Raw genomic sequence first — 24497 nt, 5'->3', positions numbered from 1 at the left:
GATTGCAGTGATTAAGGCCCCCTTGCGTGTCTTAAAAAGCCCCATTAAAGGTGAAAGGTTATAGGAAGAGCACGACTTTTCCTCGAAAAACATGGCAGGCACATTATGAGGCTCTTTACACAAATGCAAGCTCGCTCCGGGTTTTAGGTGAAACAGTACAAAGGAAGGAATTTCCTGTTCGGCTCGTTAATTGTTGCACCAGCTGTATATACCTCTACTGCTCTCTTGTGTGGAACGGAATACAATTTATACACCTTGTTTCATACGGGTGTACCTCGAAATAAAGTGATCGAAATCCCCGCTGCAAAATAAACTACTGAAAATAAACGTTATTTGACTATATAAAATGTACAGTCGCGCGCGGGAAGCTGCCAACAGCGAACTTAGACTAACCTGGACAGGATAATGCAAACACCAAACTTGGATTAACCTAATAATACACTAACCAACGTGGTGCTCCGTGGTGTCTGCCCCGCTCAGCCTAACGGCAGCTAAAATTTATCTTCCGTTCGCTAAAACGACTTGGACAGACATCGAAACCCCGTGAATTTGGGTGGTTAAATAGTGATACCGTGTTTATAAACACGGCATATGCTATTCTTACAAAGCGATCGAGCATTCTCCTTGATTTTTCTTGTTTCGAGAACGGGAATTTCCTGATCGGGGATTTCGCAACCGGGGATATCGAGGTCCACCCATTTCATACTGTCCCATACTACATGCTGTAGAAGCGACGGATAATGAACTAGGAAAAAAGGTTGTGCTTGTTAGTTAATAATTTAAGAATGGCTGCAATCTATTAATATTTGAATATTATACTAGCGTTTTTGCTTTTATAATTCATGATATTTTATTAAAATGTATAAGTGATGTGTTATAACGGTTCATTAATAATAGCTGAAAGGGTTAACAATGCGCAGTAGGGTTTATTAAGTTGCGAGACCCCCACCACGATATACTACGTGTGCCGAAGTTGGGTTTCGGTTTTCGTGGTCTGGCCGTATGCTATTTAGAAGACTAATTAACGTTGAAAACAAGGATGCTACTAGGATACGGTACATATAATATTCACGCAGTGCAAGAACTTAGGAATACGAAACCAATACAGTCGAACTCCTTTACAACGAAACTCAGGGGACAGCAAAAAAAAATTGCAGTAAAGGTATTTTCGTTAAAAAGGATGTGCATTATTGGACCTATAGGGCTCCAGCGGGACCGCAAAAAAATTTGCTGTAGTGGTATTTTCGTTAAAAAGGTGTTCGCTATAAAGGAGTTTGACTGTATACGGTGACTGCGAAGGTGTGAACTATTAGTACAGTCGGAACCTACACTGTGCTCCCAGCGAATGACGTCATGTCACGGGACGGGGGGACGGAAACTAAAAGCTTTGCCTGCAAGCCTTTACACTGCCTGAGTTTCCTCGTATCCGTCGATAGCTCAGTTGGTAGAGCGGTGGACTGTAGAGGTTTCTCCTGTGGACATCCATAGGTCGCTGGTTCGAATCCGGCTCGACGGACGTTTTCTTTTTTTTCGACTCGTACCTTTTAAACGTAAGCGGTTGGCATTCATTCGTAAAGTAGGCCGCAATTATTTTTCTGATTGTACAAGGGGCCCCGACACACTATAAACTTATTTCCTTTCCATCTCCTCCACCGTTCCGATGAAAGTCAAATCGATCGGCCGCTTCTAGGACATTCTCAAAACATCCTCATCCGTCCCGAGCATTCAAGAAAGTGCAGTAACTTTATTACCAACCCATGCAATCTCCATTCATGCGTCCGTGTTTTCCTCCGGCACATAATGAGAAAGATTAAGATAGTGTATTATTTCCCAACGGATTGCTCCCTCTTTCGACAGAGGATAATTCCTCGGGGGCCATTAGTCCTATTCTTCAGCCGTTGCGTATTGTTCTTTCCTCGATGACTCATGAAATTGATTCTGCGATCCGTGTCTAAGGTGGAGTCTTTTATATGGGCCTGTCTCATAAGATGAACGAGAGCAGTTAGCTAAACAATCGGGAAGCGGGGTTTCTTTTCCGCTTACCGGGGCCCTGTTATTATGCCTGTCAGGCCGATTCATATATCGAAGGGTCAAAAGTGTTGCGCAACTTGGGTGGATCCTTCTAGAATGTGTGCTGAACAATTGTATACGTGCTTAAACTGATTAGTGCGAACAGCAAGAGTGTGCAAGCGGCGCCGATGCTTCTGAGACCGCGTAGCTCGGCGTTTTGGGGCCTTCGAAACTCACCATCGCAATCATCTGATAAGGCGTGATTTCGTGCCCTGCTACGAACTCACGAGAAGGTCGACATCAGGGTTGCGCAGTCGCCACTCCGGGGTTGGAATGATTCCGGTATCATTCCAGATTTATCAGTGCCCGGAATGAAATTGGAATGGAATGGAATTTTTTCGCAGGGGGAATGGAATTGGAATGGACTGGTCTGGGTGCCACACGGTCAAGGGCGAAATAACCTTGTCTTTTTGCTTTTTCCGTGATGGGTAATGCCTATACCCTCTATAGCACTGCTGGGCTACCCAGCATGGTTAACGGTCCCTTTTCTTTTATTGGTGGAATTAGAGGAATGGAATGGGGCTGCCAAGCCATTCCAGGAGTGGGAATTGGCCATACCTTTTCATTCCGAGGAATTGAAAGGAATGGAATTATCACAAATCTCCATTCCTCGCAATAGAATGGAATGGGTGATCCCATTCCATTACCCTGGTCGACATGTCGTATCGGTGAGCCCGATCATGCCGCATATTAGTGCGCTCGCCGGATAACATCACACTTGTAAACAGAGCAGGTATGATGTTATCTGGTTATCGCTCGTTATCGGTTATCGTTTCGTTATCTTATGTTATCGCTAATATGCGGCATGATCGAGCTCGCCGATACGCCATGTCGACCTTCGCGTGAGTTCGTAGCGAGGCCCGAAATCACGCCTTATCAGATGGTTGTGATCTGCTTCGAAAGCCCGAAACGCCGAGTTATGGACTCTAGGAGAGGGAGAACATGACATGTATCCACGTATAGAATCAAGTTCCTCCGATAACAAACAGGAAAGCGAATGTAATCAATGAAGTAACGAATACACACGTGTGGAAAGTGGACTTCGACATCAGATTAAAGCCACAATGAGACCGGTGGCTGGCTTCATTCGCCGCGATAAAGCCCTCCGGCCTTGGTTGCCTGTTGTTATTTGGCAACCGTTGTTTTACAGCTAGACGGCAGATGCCCCTCGCTCACCTGAATCGCCCAGGTTCAGATCGTTTAGCTACAATGGCGGATGTTTACGAGGGCTCACATTGGTTGGAGTGTGATTCGATAAGTTTTTTTTTTTTTTTTGTCGTTTTACCGCCCACGCAGTTCTGTGCATATAGAGAGACCGTCTTCTTTATAAAGGGTGTTTCACGAAAAATGAGTCAAAGTTTAAAAATAGAATGGTTCACCGCACACGAAAAAAGACGGACGGCATGGTGTTACCCATGGTGGGAGGATACTCAGACTAATTTTGGTTTGTAATTAATTAATTGGTATAATCAAGCAATTAATTAGTAAAACTAATTAATCAGTTTTTAATTAATAAGGATCCGAGCCAAAATGTCGATGAGAAAATTGTAGCGGGTGATACAACGGCACGAAATCCGTTAATTGCAACTCTGTACCTTGTTGGATGTTCCCTGTGCTCCCGTACGTGTACGTGCAATTGTATCCGAAGCTCTCCACGTGAGGGTGCAACGTACCTAAAGGCTGAGGAGCAAAGGGAAGCTCGCGTTACGTCTGACGCGGCTGACGCAGTTTTCCTCAGTCGAAGCTGCTGGGGCAGAGCGAACTGATGTATCACGGGCGACTCGCCCGTCTCTTGCATATTGTATCCTCCTATTAAAGAGTTGAACCTAACATACTCTACTCTACCTCTACCTCTACCTCTACTCTACCTCTAACGGATCTTTTTTTTTTCGGCTCCAACGACGAACTTTCGGGTTTACAAAAAAAACCGACGCGGGACCTGTCGCAGACGCGCAAGGAGCGCTTTGCCGCAGCGCTCTCGAACGTCCTGTTATTGAAGGAAGACCAGTCACAGTTCTCATTGACATTTTGGCTTGACATTGACTCATAGCGCGTCTGCGACAGGTCACGTGTCGGTTCTTTTTATTTATTTTTTTTTGAACCCGAAAGTTAGTCTTTGGACGTGATGGCAATTGATGTTCTGAGGCTGCAACACATAGAAAGGACAAACACATACAAAGCCTCAAGTGCCTAAGAAATTCATGATGGAAGAAGGAAGTAACTGTAGTCTTTGGAGTCGGGGGAAAAAAAGGATCCGTTAGAGGTACAAATTCGCAATCAACGGGTCTCGTGACGTTGTATCGCCCGCTACAACCTCCTCACGGACATTTTGACTGTAACCTTTATGATTAAATAAGTGACTAATTAATTTCACTACTTAATTAATTAAAAAAAAATAGTTTGAGTGTCCTCACACTACTGGTGGTAACACAATATGCAGTCCGTCTTTTTGGTGTGCGAGGCTTTTTTTTTTCCTATTTTTCCGATGCTTTTCATCCTATTTTTAAACTTTGGCTGATTTTTCGTGAAACACCCAGTATAGGGCCACGTCTTATCACTGGTCATGACGTCGCGATGTTGAAACCGCGTTCCCGGCAGCCGCGCTAACGTTCAGTCTGCTAAACGATACCCGGACAGATTGTGGAGTGGCCGTTGAGGCTTATAAAGAGCTCGCTATCTCAGCCGGGATATTGACACCCTCTGATAAGCGACCAAGGTTCGTCTTGTGTGCGCCCAGGGTACTCGGCCTTAGCAGTTAACGGCCTCCGTGAAGTGTTTCTCGGTCCCCAGAGAACAATGCTCGCTTTGGTGCAATCTGGATGCTTGCATGTACCCCGTGACGACGCCGTCTCGCCAGCGAAGGTTATTGCGCAAAATGTTTTTAACATCAATTCTGCCTAGAATTTGGGTTGCTGAAGGCTCCGCGGTCTATCTTATTTTACTAATTAACGAACTGTAAGAGTTGTACATTTTAGAAACCTCGCAAATATTGTACATTTCCAACTCAGTGGGATAGCTACCCGACACACTTGACACCTCAGGGAGTCTTCGCGACCAGATGCTCGCTGGCAATAAATCAGTAGAGTGGGCCAAGGAAGATGCACTGTCCAAGGTTGCATAGTGCACGGATTGACAGCTTGGTCCGTTACCCATAAATACAATTAGGAGGTGCCAGGTTCGGGCTAAATTAAAACTAGGCCAACCATGAGACGTTTGAACCGGGCTTCTGGGATTGGTGTTTGCTGACGGGGAGATGTGTCTCAAATGTCACCCTTTTAAGCAGAGGACATACGAAAATCCGTGTGTGGAAGCCGCAACGACTTGATGAAGACGGGGCGAAAGCCCCGTGACTTCAGTCGCTATAGTATTGTCTTGTACATAGTTACGTAAATGACTATGAAAATAAAGCCCAGTTATCGTTCGAAAATACCGCCGGTCGGACGTCTCTTGGGAATATCTCCTATCTGTGAGCTATATCAACGGACCATCTCCCAGCAACAACTGAAGAAACTTCCGAGGTTTTCCCTGGGTTTTCCGAAGACTTCCCAGACGAATGTCGGCACAGTTCCCACTGAAGTCGGCCCAGGACCCATACTAACCCCCCCTGTCCCCTACTCCTTCCTGCTGTCCTCTCTCCATCTGTCCAAGTCCGTATACGCCGCTCATAGCCGCAGTTGCATCGCGGCGCTATAACGTGGAATTTAAAATGAAAAACTTACTGGAGTCACGTTTGAAGTTGCGTGTAGAATGTAATAACATGATGTACCGCAAGTTAGCGCACCGTTCCTGACGGAAGGCAGCTTCAAATTGCTCTGTTTACCATGCCGGCTCTGAAGCACGGAGAATTGAAGGAATCCTCTGTGAAGGAATCCCGCACGTGTACGATCGAACTTCCTTCCTCTTCAGCTTGCGTGCAGGCAGGCAGACAGGCCCCTATAGTGACTTGCTGTTGGAGGGCACTCAAGCAATGCCTGATAACCGTCAGCAGCATCATTTCTTTACGGCACAATGCCCGCGATCCTCCGGAACACAAGAAGGAGGAGTAATTTTAGTAATTTGGGTGACTGAATTCATTGCAACAGTCACTTCTCCTTTCCGAGACTAAATTCACTGAAAATTTAATGTGCTCTTTACGCAGTGGTTTCGGTGATGGGGAGCAAATGTTTTGGGTTGAGGGACCAAAGAGGGGAGTACAATTGTCGTCTAAGGGATTATAAAGTGTACTTTATATTCCTTTAACCTCCTGTAATGGACTGTCCTACTGTGTAAAGTACTATACACCTGTGGTACACAGTCCTCTAGTATTTTAAGGGACTGCAAAGTGTAACTTATTTATTAAACTGCAATTTATTTCGTTTTCTTTTATTGGCGTTTGCGACAACGTCCGGTTGGCCATGTCGGCATACGCATCGCGTCTACGTGGATGACCAACACTTGAGGTCCACGAAACGCACACCCACGCAGGATGCCTAATTCACCGGTCCTTAGAAGTCGGCCCAGGACGCACATTCCCCCAGGGCGTGAGTCGTGACGTTGCCCACATACGTGAGGCCGACAACGGCAAGCCCTATCACCACCACCACCACCACCACCACCGGTCCTGATGCGAAACATGTACTCCGTGTCGTGCGAAACCACAAGGAAAGGAGTGAGCGCTCGAAGATGAGCTAGGCCGCTGCCATACTCCAAAGGATAGGACCCACACTTCACCTACGGAAATACTTCCGCGGGGCGTCCAGATCATTGGGAATCACTGCCTCACAGCTGTTCTGGCTAAACGTTCCCCTTGCTCAGGCCACGGACCCTCGATTGCTCTCTCTGCTTCGCTGTTGCACCGTATTGGAACGCTTATAGAAGAAATGTCCAACACACACACACACACGAAAAAAAATAGAAGAAAGATCCAACGAGAAGGAAGATCCACTGAAGTCATGTGACAGGGGGAAAGTGAATCCAACGGGAAGATCCATGTGAGAAAGAAAGCTCCATGGGAAAAAGGGAAAGAAGTCCCACCAGTGGATGTTCTTTCTCGATGTATCTCCATTCGTTTCGAATCTTTTCTCCTGCAATCGTATACTGGGAAGAGTTGTCTCACTAGACAGTTCCTGATGTAGAGTGTCAAAAGACACGCGGGACACATTGCTGAACTATGAGGTGTTCAAGTCGTGAAATTCCCCAGAATGCCTTCGGCTGATTCAACACGACCGTATCGGCAAATCTGTGTTCCACTCAGTGGCGTATCTAGGGTGTGGCAGGTGTTGACAGGTGCCATGGGCGCCAGGTGAACAGGGGCGCCATTATGTGGTCGGGTCCGGTGCCAGGTCGGGCACTCAACCTGGCACATTCATAAATGATCTAAAGCAACCACCATTAGAGAGGTTGTAGTGTGAAACCTAGTGCGGACCACACGAAAACGCATCCCCAAGGACATCATGTTAACCATGTTGCCATGGGCGCAGGTGGCTCTAGATACGCCACTGGTTCCACTATCTCATTTCATTCCTCAACACCTTTGAGTGGCATTCATCCTCTTAGAACTGAGGTACACCGTAATTTTTTTACACCTTTCAGTCTGTAGAAGAGATGTTTTTGTAAATAAACAGCTTTATTTTTTATTTTTTTTTACTTATTCGCAGGCTCAACGGGAAAATGTAATAGCAGTGTTGAAAAGTGTGTTTGCAAAACACCCGTCCGAAACAGTGTTTTACAACAACAACAACAACTTTATTGCGAGATGATGAATGGAGAGTTTCATCGCCAGGGGCGATACTCTACCCCATTGCTGATGGTTGCTTGGTCCCTGGCCACATCCAGCCCACCAACGCTCTGCCCTCAAAGCTCTCTTCATCTTTCTGGTTACCATATAGGACTTCGAAACAGTGCTTTAAACGGAATACAGCACCTTGAAATGGTGCTCTCTATCCTCCGAAATTGTTCCTTTTGTAAAATACACTATTGAAAATGGTGTTTAAAAAATAACATTCTTCGGTATGACAGTATACACCACAAAGCTGCGTCAAAACACAAGGAAGACATTTACACCCGAAAGAAGCAAAAAAATTACTGTATAACGGCACTTCGTCACCTTAAACTTATGGAATAGCCAGCTCACCGTGTCGTTAGCACGACCATCTCCAAATTTTACTTTTCCTACCTACACCAAGCCACCAAAGCCCCGTATCGGTCTCGTGCATTTTCGGCATCGTGCAAAACTCTCATGCGACTCGTGAACTGCCACTTTCACACGGAAAGCCCTAACATGCAACCATACGGAGAGCAGCCCGATCCCTCCCCCCCCCCCCCTTGCATTTAATCGACCGTATCTCGGGGTGTACACCACATGTTCCAACGGCCGCAAAAAAACATTTGGTTGCACGCTATAGATATTGCACGTGTCCCATCATATACAGCACGCACATGCATTTCGCAAAACGTAATAACAGCGAAGTGTAAAAGTAATAGCGGCACAACAACACAAGTGATGAAAACGTGCGCGAGCACTCCACTGATGAAGTAAATGTATATATAGATGAAAGATGAAAGTCACTGAAAAGGTTAGCCAGCTGTAGCCTCAGAACATCAGTTTCTCTCTGTATATATATAATTAGGAGTAGTGCTAGCCGAGCGTGGAAAATGAAGTCGGAAATTAATATGAACCAGCTCCCTTGGCATAGTGGTTAGTATCAGTGGTTTATCCAGAATCCCAAGCATGGAGGGGTGTTGGAAAAAATTGGGGGGGGGGGGTCATTATTATAGTTACGTCATTACCGGCATGTGTCTAAACCTGAAATCACAAACGCGCCTCCTGTAGGGGGTACACAGGTGAAAAAGTTAGGGGTGCGTCACTGAACATTTGGGGGGTGTTTGGGGGGGGATGTAGGGGATCTGGATAAATCACTGGTTAGGCTGACCGCTATCCACGCCGAAACTGTGACACGCGGGTTCGAGTCCCGGCACCGGCTGTGCAGTCTGAGGTTTTCCCTGGGGTTTCCAAAGATTTTCCAGACGATTTTAGGCACGGTTCCCCCTGAAGTCTGCCCTGGACGCATACTATAACCCGCCCTGTCCCCCACTCCTTCCCTCTATCTGTCCACGCCGCTCACAGCCATCGTTGCTTCGCGGCGCTAAGACCAGATTATAAAAGAACAGGAAGTGTAGCGAGCATCGTGTCCCATATTAATTTTTGTAATTCCGTGTTAGCCCCGCGAAGCAACGGTCGCTATGAGCGGCGTGGATAAATTGAGAGCGGACTGCAGAAACAAGGCAGGTGAGAAAGTTTGCGTCATGGGCTGACTTCAGATGCAGAAATTTGTCTCGAAAGTTTGCCGGAAGACGCAGGGAAAACCATGGGTAGCACTACCAGGATGCCCCATCCGTTCCCACAAAATCCCAGAATCATTACAAGCCATTACATTTATCATTAGAGTGCTCGGTCTCAGAGGATGAGCGAGTTAATTTGGTGGAACGCGGAAAAGTGGGTGGTTTGACGACTGGAATCGGCTGCGTCACAAAAGCATAATGTTGCGAAAAAAAGAAAGAAAAGAGAGGCAGCCAGTTACGCAGAAACGGACAGGGTCTGCTGTTTTTCGTAAATCTCTACTTTGTCAATAAAATGTCTCGAAGATATGAAAAAAAGGAAACTCGGGACGGTGTTAGGTCATGGTAACTTTCGCAAAAGGAAATCCATCCGAAACAACACAATCAAGGTGAGTCAAAATCCGTTTTGACACAAACAGAATGCGGAACACCGCCCGTGCAATTACCACGCCTCGGCAGTCGTTAGAATCGTGCCATTGTCGGAGTCGTCAAATTGTTGCGGCAGAGCACGCATTTCTGGCCTTTCTGGCGACCGGAAGGCAGAGACATGAGAACGACAACAACAACAACAACAAAAAAAAAGATACTACATGAAAGAGAAAGGCAACGGAAAGGGAGGCAACGAAAAAGAGGCGAAGAGGATGCGGGGAGAGTGAAATGGATGCGCTCTGGGAGGGGAGAGGGAGTCGCTTTTCAGGTGGAGTAACAGCAGAAAGGAAGTCAAGGGCGAGGTTCAAGGACAGACAATCGCTGGGAGCCTCTGTTTTGAGGCTTTGTTTTGCACCTCGGATCGTCGATACTACACAGCTTATGTAGTGACTGTAGTCGATACGATCTGAAGACATTAGTTCTGGTTTGTAGTGGTCTCGGTGTTTTCGAAGGGTTTGGCATGATACGGCTTTCAAAGTTACGCTCGCGAGTGAAAAATCATGTCTCTCATAATGAACGCTTTGCACGCTTTGCGATCTTCGAGGACACGACTTCTCAGCGTTCCACACGTATCCCCAGTAGTTATTCAGATGTGAGATGCCACACAAGGACACGCTGAGATCATACGGCATAACCAAAGTGGATCGTGGATGAAATTTCTCGGCGTTAAAAGGCTCTTTGTGTTGTATTTCTCGTTCACTTTTCATTTCATTCACGTGTTCAGTGAAATCGTTCGACGGACGGATGAAGGAATAAACCGCATACAATCCTTTTAAGACAGCACACTGCCTCTGTTGTAAGCAGCAACAGCATCGCCATGTAACACGGTGTTGATGGATCGCAACCTTCAATCACGGCACACTCACCGACAGAGTGGCTCTAGCGCTCTAGCAGTATTTCAACTCATTAGAAATTGAACTTGCGTATTGTACTTGTATTGACATAATGGCATTCCTCTTCATGGAGCTCCGTTTTATGGAACCGGCTGCTTAGAACATTCCTGGGTATACCCCGCCTTGTGTTCCGTGTGCAAGCGCAAGCTATTCAACAGGGGCTTTTAGAATAGCTCACCCAAGCGCTCTGTGTCCCCAAAGAAATAATGGCTCGTCACGGCGCATGCTCAGATCCCGGACAGAATTTTCACGTAATGTACAGTGACGATTCCTTGTCCCTTTGGGACCCCAAAAAGCGAATTTCCTTGGGAGTCCTAAAAGACCGAGGAGAGACTTGGTGTACGGCACCTACGGCTGTGCGTCCACATAATTAAGAATTTATGTCACATTTGCATTCGTCTAAATATCCCGAAGTTCTTCTAACACACGCAGCCACTAACGAACCAATGCCGGCGGCCGTCCAAGTTCAAGGTCATGGAAAGCTTCCACAGCAGTGCTGCGCCGCCACATTTTGATGATGCACCCACTCGCTCGCTCAACAACTTTCTACGAAAACAGCTTCCTCCCATCTATACGTCCACTCCGCAATATTTCTCCGTTCGATTATAGTTTTACCTTTCGTAAGGAAACCTCATCTTGGCACCACAAAACTTGCGTGTGGCCAGTTTCCAGATAGCAGTATCCTCGCTCTATTTCTCATCGTCTTGTTGCGTATATAGCAAGAAGCAACCACGACAAAAGCTGTCAGGAGCACAATAAGGCCCGCGACAACGACGGTGCCAACATGGACGGTGTTCTTCTTGCTTTGGGGAAAAGCGCTTCCCGACAAAAGGGGACGACACGGGAATATGACGCCTTATAACTCCGGCTCGCACGCAGTTCTGCCGGCTCTATATTTTGCGGCACCATAGGCTTCACAAAAGCTCAACTTTTGTCTTACGTAACGCCAACTCTGTTTCGTAAATATGCTTCCTTTTTCTACGCAACATCCTCTTTGTGTTTCCGTTATAGGGAAGCCTTTTGCGCAATCTACGCTTTTCGTCGCATGCATAAAAGGAATGGTTGTTCCTGAATGCGTTTTGTTCTGTGTTGAGGGACAGGCGAGATGTAGGAGTTGCACCCTACATTTCTGTTACGTGTGCTGTGTATAGTGTTTCTAGACAGGTAGTTGTCTAAAATACTTCTCCCGGTTAGAATAACGGTACCGTGATGTGACACGTATGGTTGATCTGCCGCACGTGCTTCGGCCGGGACAGCGAATAAAGCGATAATTCGAAAAAAAGAAAAGCGATTTCGTTATAACGAGCGCGTACAGTGCTTATTCGATATGCCACGAAACAACCTTACCCTTTGTCGCTACTACGACCGCTGCTTTAACTGGGATCCGAAATTAGCCGCAATTAATTAACCGAAATTATCCGCAGTCCTGCCCCGCGGAATGTGCAACATGTCGTCATGCGGTTAATTTTGGATCGCGGTTAAAGCAGCGGTATATAGTAGCGACAAAGGGTAAGGTTGTTTCGTGGCATTCGAATAAACACGGTGTACACGCGTTATAACGAAATCGCTTTTCTTTTTTCTTTTTTTTTTCGAAGTATCTCTTTATTCGCTGTCCCGCCCGAAGCGCCTGCGTTCCGGCTCCGAACCGGATTATTCGAAGTATGGTCTGGACCCAGCCGACACCGCTTAGTGCGAACTGCGAAATTGCGAAAAACGTACGTTTGCGCCAACTCTATTCTTTTCTTTTTTAACTCGAATTAAATTACTGTGAAGGTGCTCGTGACCAAGTGTGTTGCTTGCTTGAATACTTGTTTTAATGGTTCCACACGCTTCCGGGGTTTCTGTTACTGTTCTTTGTGGCTCGTCCGCTTATGTCGAATTGCAGCTTATATCGTTTCCCCCGTTCCGTTAGACTTAGTTATAACGACGTTTCGCTGTACTGTACCGAATTTAATAAATACGAAGTCGTTACAACGTTATGGCACGGGTGTAAAAAGAGCGTAGCTTTCAAACACGAACAAGCGAATCGCTGTGTGTTGTGTGATCTGTGTGTTGTTGATTGAATTTGTCACGATTATTTTTTGGAAATTCTAACCGTTCATGATTGGTGCCTTCCACAGTGAGGTTGCATAAACCTACATTTTGTCCTAGAATTTCTTGCATACAGAATTACTATCATTCATCCAAGACGTCACCAAGTAATGACACTCAGACCAATGAAGCAAGAAAATAGTCGCCTGTTCAGGAAGCGCCATCGCATTCTCATTAGAAAGGGTAACTCTCCAATAATCATTAGAGTTCTCGCGTTACTGGGAAGTCATTTGTTGCCTTTCTTTTGCTCCAAACGATTCAGCGTGCGACTTTTTCATCACAGCCCATTCTGTTCTCCCCGTCGTGAGAACAACAAAACGAGTTCCGTCCCCTTTTTCGGGCTGCGAAGCGAAGCGCACATTGTAGCGAGCGGGCCTGTTTTGGAAACATATCGCATCAGCTGTGCTCGAGGAGGAGAGCACGTGTGTGAGAGAGAGAGAGAAATTCTCTTTTTTTCCCCTCCTCCTCACCCTACTGCTGCAAAGAGGGCGCTAGTCGCCGGCGTCGTTTCTGGTTTCTTTTCTTTGTTTGGGTCGGCCATGTTGGTTGATTGGAAGCGTTGCTCGTTTCACGTAAAACAAATTGTGCAATATGTGCCTCGTATTTGTGCATGACTGCTATGAAAACGTACCGCCGTAAACAAAATCTCGTAGGTGTGCAAAAGAGTAAGGTCTCAGTATGGTTCTAGTCTAAATGTTAGTTAACGTTGACATCTTCAGTGCAGGGTCAAAGCAACTGTGTGGGCGAGTTGGAACACACTGACACGAAAAACAGCGCTTCGTCTGTCCACTTCACGTCCCGCTTCTGCGCTGTTTTTTGTTTCAGTACAGGCTTTTCACAGTGTTGTTGCACCACGTCCGCATCAGACCCGTATAAAATAAATATATTATGGATGTTCAGCTTCCAGTCACATATGTAACACGTGGTTTTATGTTGTCTTGTCATGATTCTTTCCAGAGCGCTCTGAAATATTCAATAAAGAAGCATTAATACGTTGGGCATAAAATGATTATGCGAGCGAGCTGGCGTACACTTGACGTGGGCAACATATCCCTGGAGTTTGGGGTGAAGACAAGGGGACGAACAAAGAAACGTACAACCGAATGCGGATCTGGGGTAAGGGTCCGGATGTCCTGACCCCCCTCAGTTTTTGTCGTTACGTAGAGTATTAAATGACCTTAGCTGGTGTAGTAGGATGCCGTCCAAGGCAAGACCGCCGTAGGAAAAATCCTAGATCCGCCTCTGCGTACAACACTTCTCCTGTGCTGTACGTTTGTTCGTTCGTCCCCTTGTCTTCACCCCAAGCTCAGGGATACGTTGCCCACGTCAAATTGAGGGACAACGACATGGCACACTTTCCTACTGGCACAATCTATTCTAGGATGACAATACATCATACAATACATAATTCAATGTCGTTCATATTTCATTCAATGGTTCGGGAAGCTTATTACGGAAGCTTATCAGCTCATTTACGCCGCATGTCTCTTCCACATTGACACAACAACAGCAACAAATAGCTTACGATGATGACGTGGAGTGACCGATCCAGTACTGGCGTGTTATACAGGGCACGCGAGCTACGTGTTACCCTATCAAAATAAGTAACAATGCTCTCAGTTCACAAAACTTTTGTGTGTGTGGAACAAGCTCTTCTGGGTGTTTCCTTAATCTCCCAGTGAACGCATCATGACCCTCATGGCTCAATTCCTTCCTGCATCTTCCTGGTCGCTTCTCCCCCAGCTCTGTAGCAGGTGCCGTACGCCCATTCGTTAATCCTCAACCTTCACTATGTATAGCACCCATGGAGCTACATTAATCTTTCTCCGCATGATTACCGTGCGCTCGCTTTGAACATGGCAGGAGGTATATTGCGATATTGCTATGTTTATGAGGGGCAGATGAGGGGCAGTTACAGCTTCACGGAGACGTTGTTTATGGGCCAGGTGCTTCACCGACACCAGTGGGGGCAGAAATGTTCTTTCCTCATATTTTCCTGTCTGTAATTTTCGGCAACCGTGAACTCGTCTCTGGCCACCTAATTTCAGTTTAAATGCGTTGCACCGGTAAGGCGGCGTCCCGCGGAAAAAAAAAAAAAGCATATACACACACAAAGAGGAAGAGAGAGAGGCAATGACAAAAATGTGTGTGTCGAAAAAAAAATATAGGACGAAATAGGACAACCAGTGAATACTGCTTCCGTGCAGTCAATGAGAACGGCAATTTTTTACACTTCGCGTAATAATTGGATTCGATTAGATCGACGATAAAGCGTGGGCTCATTATCCGTTGTAATTAAGGTTTGCTACAACAACTCTCATCAGTGAAAAGAAGGAAGGAAGATTGAAGAACAAAAGCACGGAAGGAAATAGTGTGGAAGACAGCCGCTAGGAGACAGTAGTGTCCACTTGGACCACACTCGCTTGAGACACATCACTGGAAGTCAATGGGGGTCAATGATGAAGCCAAATACGTGACGGGAGCTACCGATGGCCTCGAATTATATCTATATAGCATCGTTATACGACGCTGCGCGAGGCACATAACACTATACGGCCTGGCGCTAAACCCGGAGCTAATTATAGATGCACTCGTTCCAATAACATGCCGATTCATATCGGGTGAGTGACAGCGCCCGATAAGATACTTGCCGTCTTGGGCAGCTATCCTATAAGTGGGCTGCTCTCGAAAGAGTCTGTCATGCCGTGCCTGCAAACACGTATGAACAGTTCTGGCACTCTGCAACTCTTTGGAAACGTGCCAGGGAATGGCAACTGTGGGAGGTTATGATGGCGCTTGGGGCGAGACAGCCGCGTCATTCTCATCTAAGGACCATTGACATTTGTGTGTAGTGATCCATTTGCCTACTGCAATTCGAGGACATAGAAAAGGGAAGGGACAGTCTCTATAGCGAGACGAAGAGACACTATACCTCTGTCCTGCTGCATGCTTGTTTCTGACTAGTTCCATTGACTTCTTCCCGACGCTTGGAGCCGGTGCGCAAGATCCTGGACCTCCCAAGTTTGGACTCCTGGTTCCTTTTACGCGTGTCATCTGCTAGCCTTAAAGTAGCACAGAAGTCATTTTTAACACCCAGTTTTCTTCCTATAAAACTGTTAAGTAGGCCAGTAAGATGCACCATGCGAAGTAATTTACACTACAGAGTCATAATTATCGCAGAAATTGAATTTAAAATACGCCGCAAAAAGCGACCGTGCGCAACGGTGGTGAAGAGCAGTGCCAGCCTGTGATCTGCCTGGAACCTCGCGCTGACGCTATAAGGAGAACGCTCGCTGATTGGCCTAGAGAAATGTTGTCTGCTACTCCGCTGTCGTCTGCTACTTGGCTGTTCGGGGTTCTGATAAAGCCTTTCTCCTTGCTCGGTAATGCTTCGGCCGCTCCTTCTATCCCCAATTCTCCGGGAAAACTGTCAAAACAGGTTTACGGCGGCAAAGGGACAAGGCGCTGACTCCCACTGACCAGCAAACCAGAACGAGTCTCCTTATGCCGTCATCGGTGACGTGCCATCATACCTCCTCATCCTCGTTATAGCTGGAGTGGTTAAAGGGGCACAAAACAGGTCGAGGAACATTCTCCAATTATTATGCCCAACGAAAGAACATAGCTCACGATATCCAAATATGAAATTCTTTTGCTTCTAGCGAGCGTCTTTAACACGAAACAATGCCATCCAAAAAGCATAATCCGCGCGAGTCTCTCCTTATCCTTGGAACCAAGTCACGTCATTATATTCCAGCGTATAGCAACACCGAATTCTACGCGCTGGAAGTGGGGGAGTTTTCGCTCCTCTAGCCAATGACGGACCCCACTGAGACAAGCTGCAGCTCGCGAGGGAACCGGTTGTGGGGACATCGCGGTGACCTCGCGGAGCAATACAGCACCGGAAACATAGTGCGCACGTGAAATATATATTGAGGGTTTTTGGTACGGTTTGTGCTGGCTATCTTGGATTTGACAAGTGGGAATATGTTTAGAGTTGACCTCACCTCTCGATATTATAACAAAATTGATGTATAGGCGTCCCACATTCTAAATGGCTGATGATGCACGACGTCAAAAAGACGTGTCGCTATTGTCGCCAGGAGATCGCAGGGCGGAGCATAAGGGCGAAAGAGTGCAGTGAATATTCAGTCGGTTTGGCGTTATTATTTACTTTTTCACGAGAACAATTTTTTGAAAACATTCACCGTCGGCAACGTATCGCGATACATTAAAAAAAAGTGCGCCTTGTATACCTGTTTATTGCCCCTTTAAGGGTGAAGGCGCGGAGCTATGTTTTTGTGAGTTTTTTTCTGGGAAACAAATTGCACAGATCAAAACGTTTCGCGCTATTCGGTATAATGACACACACACTTTCATCAGATGTCTTAACCTGAAAATTTTTTGGATGGCCCTTTGTACTCCTTTAACACTTCCCTGTCGTGCTCCTAACCACGTAAAACCATACAGAGCACTCAAGGCTTGTTCAAATGAACTCCTGTATTGCGATTGTTCCGTTGAGGCCACACCGGTATAGAACATCTCTTCTGCGGAACCTTCTCGTGAAGTATCATGAGAGAGGAACTCGAAAGCAGGGAAACGAGAGAAAACAGAACTTGAACGAGGCTGAACAAATGGCTTTACGTTGCAAGGCATCTAGGCGTCATGAGCGACGTCCCAGAGATCTGTCTGCGGATTAATTTTGCCCACCTATAAGGATTTAATCCTGCGCCGAAACCTGAGCTCCGAACCTGACCTCCATCGCGGAGGACGTAAATTGTACCACCAACTTGCTAGCGTCGTGGATAGGATTCGAACCTACGTCCTTTGGACCACTCAGCGTACGCGTCACTAAATGGTCCATCGAGGACAGTGGAGGAAGCAACAGTATACAGATATTGGAGGGTGCAGATAACATTACATTTGCACGGGTTGTACGTCAGTGGACCTCTTGACACGAGAAATACTTGATGACTGGCCAACCCAGTGTTGCCAACCTACATTCGTATTTTTTCCTTGGATTGGACAAAGAATTTCGCAGGTTTCCCTAGAGCGCGAGTTTGTCCGGCGGCGGCTCATATATACTCATTGAACTACCAGCGACGGCGTTGAGAACAAATACGAGTAAACAATATCACCTATGTCCTATCGTGACAATATGAATAAACGTGTCAGAACGTTGTATTTGAGTCGTAGTTCCATGCTACACTCAACATTTCATAACCAGGGATTTCCCTACACCCCCCTCAGGGGAGGTGTACACCCTCCCTGCGTTTTTGCAACACCCCCCCCCCCCCCCTGAAATTTCTCAGGTGACCCCACCCAGCTCGGCCACCAACACGTTCTGGCAGTGAGTCCGGCGCAGCGAATTACATACTGTGCTGTCAAACTTGGGCTGTAGGACCACAGTCATGCAGATGATCGTACGATGTATTTGTCCAGAATCATTTAAAAGTGACTGTGCAATGCATATATTGCGCGTATGTACGAGCAAAAATGCGTGCGGGCACGCAAACTCAATGTGGATCATCAACAGCCATTTGCGCCCAACTCAACAAAGCGAGGTATTCTAACGTTTTCACCGTTGATTGCTAGGTGTTCGTTGACAAGATGGTAGTCTCTGAACTTTGTCGGTCGTGTGATTATGCATCTTAATGTTGAAATGCCGTTCACAATGAATCTCTATTCTAATGTACTGTGTTCTAAAGTAATGACATGTACAAATAAACCGGGAAAGCTGTGCAGAGATGTCACCGTTGTGCCACGATTCTTTCCGTGTCTAAGAAAAATTCCGTAAGTGGAACCTTCACCAATCATGACCCCCCCCCCCCCTTGAAAGCTCGGCACCCCCCCCCCCCCAGTAGTGAATTTCTGGGGAAATCACTGTTCATAACAATTTCTCTTCCATAACAAAGAGACATGAGATGGCAAGGGCAACTTGGTGAGTGGCGGCAAGCGGAATTCCAAACGCAATTCACCGAGTATATACACAGCACGCTGGCTTCCCTAATGGCCTTACGTGTCCCCTCCCAAGGTGCCCGTGACTGGTGATGTTCGCGTACGTACAGAGATTCACGTCGCTTCGACGGAGCAGCGCACGCCAAAGGGCTTTAAAAATGCATTGCGCTCGTCCAGCGTGACGTATACAGCGCATTTGGGAGTTCTTAAACCTCGCTGACTTTTTCTGTGCCGCTGAAAATGAAGTATACATAAAATTAAAAAAAAAAAGGTAAGCCACAAGAAAAGAGGGGACGCTTTGATGCCTTGCGACGCATTACGATGGTGCATTTGGGGGAAATTCCGTTGCTAACTGCACCCCTTCCCTTGCGGTCCCTCACGTTTTTTTTTTTTTTTTCTGATGGCGCTGTATTCAGTGCGTGTTGTTTACGTGCGTTAGTCCTGAAGGGAATAAACAAAAATCGTGATGTAAGGTCACCCTGAAGCCCTTCGCCGTGCATGTCGTGACTACAGTGTCAGCGCTTTGAACTTTTCAACGTGGAGTATAGCAAATGACCAAAAAGGGTTCACGAACTCGTACCGGCGCTTGAACCTCGATCTCTAGGATTTCCGGTAAAGTACACTGCACTGTGTTTGACATACAAGTCGTAGCACACGAGTACAGAAAGCAAGACACTGTGCGACGAATGGAACAACAGCGTATTGTTTTGCACATTTCGAGCGTAAATGTCTTGCCTATATGGTACACACGCTTGTGGTGTAAGTTTCACGCCATATATGAAAGGGCGAATTGCAAGACACACTTCTAATTTGTGTATCCAACAAAAAGCAACATTGCAATGGGGATTTTCCCTTCTTTGCTGGGAATAGCAAGCCGCCGTAGCGCAAGCTAACCTTTTCCTCCTTTTTAAAAAGATAATCAACATACCCCCCCCCTTCAGAAAACGCCATTTCAAAAGGCATATTCTACAGGAAACTGCATCTCCTTTTTCAATACTGTTGTTACACGTCTGTCAGTTGTTGCTGTGGAATAACAAAAAAAGAGCGTAGAAAAAAAAACATTCCTCGTGCACACTACAAGGTGTAATAAAGTTTGCTGCGTATACTATCGCGCCTCATAATCCTCTGCGATGTTCAAAATTCAGCCTGACATATCAAAACGGCGCAATAAGTTGTAAAAACAAAAACAGAAAAAGAAAAGAGATAGAAACTTAATAATCAACTTCCTCATCCTTTCCATTTATGTCGCCACGCTCCCACTCGCGAATCACTTTCAAAACACTTCCTATCTGCCGAGCAGCATTGAGAGCTCATCATCATCGACATCAGCGATGGTTGAAGAGGGTTAAGAGGCCGTTCTTACTATCTCGACATAACGTGTTCTAGTTATAGCTTTCCCACACACGGTCTGTATGGGCTACGCTATTATAACCGCATACGTAATGACGTTCACAATCAGCTTGCAATCGTGCCTTTCGTTATACTAGCGCTTGCTAGTCAACGATGGCAGTTGCGTGGTCTCTTTGTGTTGTTGTCTTTTTGCCGTGTAATGGCGTAACGGGAGCTGCACGTGCGGGAAGTCCAACGGAGTGGCCTGATATCGCGAATGCTGAGCGACCCGTATTCTGCAGTGCCATGCTGCTGGCGGCAGCTAGGGAGGGTTGTTGCACGCTCCACAATTGCGTTGATCACAACGAGGGCGAGATACAGGGTGCCGGGATCGGTGACCCCGCGCTTTTCACAAACTGACACAACGGAAAGGCATACAGAAGTAGAACGAAAGCCGGAGCGGTGTATCGAGAGTATTATTATATAGCCAATCAGTTGGCTCCGAGGTTTCTTGTCTCAAGAAGGACCTCTCCCCCCGACAAAGGATCTCGCAAAGAATTTATAACTCGTAGCTTTACGTCGAGAGATAGCTATATATGACTGTGTGGTAAACGGAAATCATGTATTGCGGTAATTTATGCGTGGTTTGAAAATTGGCCGGTGGGTGGGGTAGGGGGGGGGTGAAGAGGGGGAATGGATTTCTTGCTGTTTCTAAATATCACGAAGATGTTGGTGGGGGAGATATGACGCACAAATCTTTGAAATGTCCGCATAAAATGCAACTTTAATGTTTATTAGCATATTTTAATTAAGCGTAAAATATATACATAATTTAAACACGAACATAAAGCATAATTTAGTCATAAAACAAGAACATAAATTAACGTTCTTCTTCTATGTTTAAACAAAAACAAAGTAATGTAATTTCTCATCGTTCTTCCTTACAAACTAACAAATTAATGTGTAAACGTAAAACATAATTTAATGTGTATTTGGAAGAAAGCAGCACGAGAAAGGGTTAATTATGCCTGGAAAGTGCAAGCAGCACGGGGTCATTTGGCTCCTCGGGAGTAAGGAGCCCTTAGGACGGGCAATATGGACGACCTGCGTCCCTACGTCATCGATTACGTTTCGCCAGCCGCGCAAAGCACACTGGTAGGCCCTATCAGCTTTATCAGCCTATCAGCGGACGCGTTGTTTCCGCTCCTTGCCCACCACAGCAAGATATAACCTGGAACCAGTCTTCTCCCGACGTCACATGTTTGTAAACAGTGACCTCTGTTTACAAACATGTGACGTCACGAGAAGACCGGTTATATCTTGATGTGGTGGGCAAGGAGCGGAAAAAACGCGTCCGCTGATAGGCTGATAAAGCTGATAGTGGCTACCAGCATGCTTTGCGCGGTGGCGAAACGTATTCGATGACGTAGGGACGCAGGTCCTCTATATGTAGGTCTCTCAACAGAGTGACGCCACTTTGAAGGCATTGGCCTCCGCGGAACTAGCAGATACCGTCTTGCTGTTGCATTGCCCATGCGCGACTTTCATTATCACCGAACTATTCGTTCAAGCTCGGATATAGCGATGAAGTTACGAAGGGTCGAAAGGAGAAAGAGAGAGAAAACACGTTTGCATGTCTGTAGAGATGCTTCCGTCAGAGAAGCTTCTCTAGAGTTTCATAATATATACTCTGTATTTTCTTCCGAAGTCATCGCGACGGTTAGTGCATTCGGACAGGTGCACGAAGTCCCGATACGCACTGCCACTCCCAGCTGCTATCTCTCCTCCTTCCTTCAGAGAGCTTAGCCATGACTCAATTCTCAGGGTTGCCGTCATTTTGTTCAGAGTTTTCGTGCTTACCTTCCTTCACGACTGCTTCGTACACGAACACACAGAAAAGAAAAGTGGAAATGCAAATACAAGAAGCGCCGATATTGACGTTTAAAAATACCTCGTTTGCCAGGAGCGCAAACATCGTCCGAATAAAAGTCAAACCGGCATGTCATCAACTTCAAACATCTTTCTGTTTGGAGTGAGGCAGGGAAAAGCTCACAGAGCACTCAAGATCAAAAAGTTAAAACTTGAAATAAATCGAGAAGAACGAAGCATTTATTTCTGTTTGGAATGATGTCCGTAAAAGGTTGTCGAAGTAAACACTAAATCATTGAGGGGCTGCTTCGCGAGCCGAGAAATATTGATGTCAAGGCTCCATTTGGAAAACTCTAGAAGAGATATTGTGAAATAGAAGGAAACAAAAGAAAAATACACCGGGTTAGAGGAAGACTCCGCACCAAAAACGTGTTGAGGTAAGAGTGCGACATCAGCAATCTGTACCGTATGATATTTCAGCGACACTTTCTCATCCCCAAGTGGCACAGATAATTAGAAAAGGAATATTTTCCTTCAAGTCATTAAGCGCTCCCCCACAGAAAAACAGTCCAGCAACACTGGGCTTCACCTTATCGGTATTCCTCGTGTACGGCTTCCTGTAGGTTTTGATTTTACCGCTGACGAAATTCAGGAAGCAGATGACTGGCGATCCATGTGGCATGAAGTAGTTATAACGCGCGTGCCCGAAACACAGCCTGTGGCCCACACGATACTACCAGTGACGTGACGCATTGTACAGGAGGTAGGAGAGGGAACCTTCTAAAGTTTCGGTTTCGTTTTGAGCTTCCCAGCCCGTGGCCCAGCCCTTTTGGCAACTAACGAGCCCCTGACTGCCGAACCAACTTTATTTATCATTTCGGAAGAATGTGTCGAACTTGTTTGCACATCCTTTATAATAGTTTCGGATTGTCCCGGAGTCTCCTTTTAAACACTTGATTTGGTATGACACCGGCGCATCTTGACCCCAATTATGATGATGACGTTGACACCGCACCGGTTCGTCATTCTTTTCTGCCGCACTGTGGCAGTCTTTTTCAATCCGAAACGGGTCAAGCATCTCCGCCGCAACGACTGATAAACAGAGGGCGCACCGCTACGGCGGCTTTTTGATCCGCCACCGACCATTGTCTGCGCGACTTCATGCAGGTACAATCGTTTGGCAGGGTCAGGCCAGATTAAACTCCGTTATTATTTGCGGCGGAAAAACACGGCCGTAGGAAAACAAGACCCGGATAACCGTGTTTTATTCTTCTCCGTGCGACTGCCTAGTGTTTTCTTCTTTGTATGTAGCTCGTAGCGCATAATCGCTGCCGAAGGGGCAGGTGGTGCAACATGACGACCCCGTTTTCGAAAGATCTTCCGGTGCGATTTGCTGTTTAGTTAGTGAATAAGTTTGGCGTTCCGAAATGCCGGGGAGGGGGATGTTATGCAATAGTGAGCCTCTCTTTTGGTTGCGGACGGATGAAACTAAAACAAAAAAAGGAGAAAGAGTATAGCATTGATGGGCTCGGCGCGGTAACGTAATGCTTCGTGAAAATTTCACCTTTCTTTTTTTGTTTTCGACATTTTACCCGTCACAGAATTGGAGGATGTCGTCTGGTAGCGCGGGAGTTTCGAGGATTGAAAGCACGGGCTACGGCACTATAGCATTCGAGGACTATTAGATTGATTTTATTGTGGATTCGTTATATACATTGATTTCACAACCTACGAGTTTGTTAAACAAATGACGAAATCTCAGCACACGCCACGTACTGTACTTAGCATAAGGCGGCGTGTGTGAGACTGCGCCGTACCATACCTTCTGGGAGGCTCGAAGACAGACACCACGGCCGCAGCTACTTGGTAGCAACCAAACCCACGAATGCAGAGTCAGCACGTCTTTTATTTTTCTGTTTTTTTTCGTTTTTATTTATTTTAATTAGATTATTTATTTATTTTTGCCAGTCCTCTCTGCATAACCTTTTTCATATATCTCCCCATCCCCTGGGGCGGGGGTGGGGGGATATGTTTAATGATAACAAAGAAGAGGACCCCATGTCCCCTGGTCGTGAGGCAAAGCTTGCTGAAACAATTATATATATCGAACATTCCCGTTTCTTTAACGAAAAGCATCAGGCGTGTCGATATTTGCGTGCTGAGGTCACATACGTCTCTCTGCACTTCTTTCTTTTCCCTTCATGCTTTCTTCTTCATTGTCTTTCATTAGCGTGCAATGCGGAGCTAATTATCCGCTATGTAGTAGTCCGCATCCATGATCCATGTTCATGGAGCCTTCGTCTCCATGCCTTTCTTTTTTTCGAATTCCATTTCATATATACCTGCCCGTTTTCCGCGATCGAAACTAACAACAACAAATAGATGATGATGATAATGACCCGGGAGTTCCACCGCTGGGGAGCAGTATAGTCTCACTCATTATACGTGAAAGACACACTGAGGAGTGTATGTCGAAACTCGCATTTGAAGGAGCATCAACAGGAAATACGAAGACCTCGTCCAGGGTACAATCGTTCGATA

At 46.3% G+C, this 24497-nt stretch overlaps 1 long non-coding RNA gene and 1 other non-coding gene across 3 annotated transcripts in view; both read left to right on the top strand.

The window, feature by feature from the left end:
- The window catches only part of LOC135388069 (uncharacterized), a 277500-nt gene that overhangs the window by 232655 nt on the left and 20348 nt on the right, over window positions 1-24497 (top strand). The window lies entirely within an intron of this gene.
- Trnay-gua (transfer RNA tyrosine (anticodon GUA)) lies at window positions 1427-1516 on the top strand. Its single transcript is given in 2 exon segments — window positions 1427-1463; window positions 1481-1516. It is a non-coding gene; the product is annotated as a tRNA-Tyr (tRNA).

The sequence above is a fragment of the Ornithodoros turicata genome, chromosome 3 (genome assembly GCF_037126465.1).
Source record: "Ornithodoros turicata isolate Travis chromosome 3, ASM3712646v1, whole genome shotgun sequence".
In the NCBI taxonomy this organism is placed as follows: domain Eukaryota; kingdom Metazoa; phylum Arthropoda; class Arachnida; order Ixodida; family Argasidae; genus Ornithodoros; species Ornithodoros turicata.
This window is presented reverse-complemented; position numbering and strand designations above follow the sequence as displayed.